Source organism: Zonotrichia leucophrys, unplaced genomic scaffold (assembly GCF_028769735.1).
Source record: "Zonotrichia leucophrys gambelii isolate GWCS_2022_RI unplaced genomic scaffold, RI_Zleu_2.0 Scaffold_478_39101, whole genome shotgun sequence".
Classification (NCBI taxonomy): domain Eukaryota; kingdom Metazoa; phylum Chordata; class Aves; order Passeriformes; family Passerellidae; genus Zonotrichia; species Zonotrichia leucophrys.
The window spans coordinates 36,342-39,101 of record NW_026992683.1 but is presented as its reverse complement, the minus strand read 5'-3'; the positions used below and the strand labels follow the sequence as shown (position 1 = coordinate 39,101).

General features: G+C 55.5%; 1 pseudogene; it reads right to left on the bottom strand.

Moving 5' to 3' along the window:
• Positions 1-995: 995 nt before the first annotated feature.
• Positions 996-2,485, bottom strand: LOC135441755 (zinc finger protein 664-like; annotated as a pseudogene).
• Positions 2,486-2,760: the final 275 nt, after the last annotated feature.

Below are 2,760 nucleotides of genomic sequence, written 5' to 3'. Positions count from 1 at the left end.
CCATGACAAGCCCCTGTTGCTATGCTCAGTCCCTTGGCAGCTCCATGGAGACCCCATGCCAGGGGTGGTTGCCATGGACACCAGCTCAGGCCTGCAGCCAGAGCCCGTTGCCATGGCAACCATTGGCAGCCCCATCCCCAGGTTCATGGGATCCCAGAACCACAGTATTGGCTGAGCTGGGAGGGACCCATCAGGATCCTCCAGTCCAATTGCTGGCCCTGCACAGGACACCCCAACAATGCCAGCCTGGGCCTGGCAGTGCTGTCCAAACGCTGCTGCAGCTCAGAGAGCCCTGGAGCTGGGACCCTTCCCTGGGGAGCCTGGGCAGGGCCCCAGCAGCCTCTGGGCAAAAACCTTTTCCTGACATCCAACCTGAGCCTGCCCCAACTCAGCTGCAGCCGTTCCCTCCGCTCCTGTCCCTGGGCACCAGAGGGAAGAGGTTCCCACAGCCGCAGCCAGGGACCCGCTCCCAAGGCTGTTTCCATGGCCACCAGGGCTGGGACCAGCTGGGATGCTCGGTTTCCACAGGCCAGGGTTCAGGAATGGGATTCCCCAATTTTCTGCTCCCACTAAAACCGCCCTGCCCTCGCTGCCCTCCCACCTCCCATGGAAAGCACAAAAGGCAAAGATCCCGGGCTGGGATAAGAACGATTTATTGGGAACAGCAACAAGATAAGGAACAAATTGAACAGAAATTATATTGATATTAGAAGGGATAAGAAAAACTATTTACAGGGAAAACTAAACACAATTCACTGGGTCTGCCTGGCCACAATTTCCCCTGCCTGGAAATTTCACCCTTCTCTTCAGAGAGAGAGAGTCCCTTTCCTGCCCCTAGCAATGACCTGAGGTGGGAGTAAATGTAATGACAGGGCCATGGACAGACCCTCATGTTCTTCCATCCCACATCGTATCATTGGCAGGGGCAGGAAAAGGTACAGCTGTCTTCCCAGCATGGATCACAGGGAAAATGGGTCCCCAGGGCTCTTCCCAACGTGGATTCTCCCATGGGGGATAAAGCTGGAGCAGTGCATGAACTCTTCCTGCAGTTGGGGCATGTGCAGGGTTTCTTTTACTGGTGACTCCGTTGGTGTCTGGTCAAGTGAGAGCTGCTGGTGAAGCTCTTCCCACACTGGGGACACTCGTAGGGCCTCTCCCCAGTGTGGATGCGCCGGTGGGTGATGAGGGTGGAGTTGTGCTTGAAGCCCTTCCCCCAGTCAGGGCAGCGGAAGGGCCTCTCAACTGTGTGAATCCGCTGGTGCTGGACGAGATGAGAACTGGTGTGAAACTTCTTCTGACACTCAGGGCACTTGTAGGGCTTCTCCCCAGTGTGGGTCATTTGGTGGATGATCAGTTGGGGCCTCCTACTAAAGGTCATCCCACATTCCCCACACTTGTATGGCCTTTCCCCAGTGTGGATCCTCTGGTGGCAGCTCAAGAGAGACTTCAGACTGAAGCTCTTCCCACATTCCCCACACTCGTAGGGCCTCTCCCCAGTGTGGGTCCGCTTGTGCCTGATGAGGTGGGAGTTGCGCTTGAAGTCCTTCCCGCAGCTAGGGCAGAGGAAGGGTCTCTCATCCGTGTGAATCCGCTCATGCAGGAGGAGATCAGAGCTGGTGTGAAACCTCTTCTGACACTCAGGACACTCGTAGGGCCTCTCCCCAGTGTGGATGCGCCGGTGACTGACAAGGGTGGAGTTGTGCTTGAAGCCTTTTCCACACTCAGGGCAGCAGAAGGGCCTCTCATCTGTGTGAATCTGCTGATGCTGGAGGAGACTGGAGCTGGTCTGAAACCTCTTCTGACACTGGGCACACTCGTAGGGCTTCTCCCCAGTGTGGATGCGTTGGTGGATTATGAGGGCGGAGCTGCAGCTGAAGCCCTTCCCACACTCACCACACTCATAGGGCCATTCCCCAGTGTGGATCATCTGGTGGCACATCAGGGTGCTGCTCTGCCTGAAGCTCTTCTCACACTCTGAGCACTTGTAGGGCTTCTTCTGATCATGAAACTGCTCATGGACCACCAGCTCTGAGCTTTGGCTGAAGCTCTGTCCACCTTCATGGCTCAGGGAGGGTCTTTCCTCCTGAGAGCACCCTGGACTGGCCTTGGAGCCCCTCTTCCTGTGGGATCTCTGAGGCATTTCCTCCCAGTTGGAATTCTGCACCGTGGCACTGCTCAAAACGGCCTCTTCCACAAGGTTGTGTTGGGGGAATTTGTCCTTCTTGGTCTCCATCATCAGCTTCCTCTCTGGGGGAGGAAAGACAAGGAGAGGATGGGATTTGCCTCTGAGCCAGAGGGAAGGGGAAGGAGATCCCCCCAGTGCATCCCTGGTAGGATGGTGTTGGCAGCAGGGTTGTCCTGCAGCTGGGGGCTGTGCTGGGCTGGGAGATGGAGCAGGAGAGAGGAGGAAAGGGGCACTGACTTCCTCCTCACCTGCCTGGGTGTCCTGGGGCATCTTCCTCTTCCTTGCAGTCTCTCCCTCCATCTGGCTAAGTTTTAGGAATGGGAAATCCTGTTCTGGGAGGAAAACAAGGAATGAGCGCACTAAATTTTGCACCAGATTGAAGGCAAACCGGGGGGGAGTCTAAGCCAGAATTCCAATTAAAAAACAAAATTAGTATCAAGGCAATGATACAGAAACACTGCCTTAAACTGACAGAGTCAGGATATAACCTGACACCCTGTTGGTCAGGGTGATGGCAGCAGTCTCATTAAATGGTGGCTTTAGTCCTGTTGGAGAGATGAACGTGATTCTGTCCA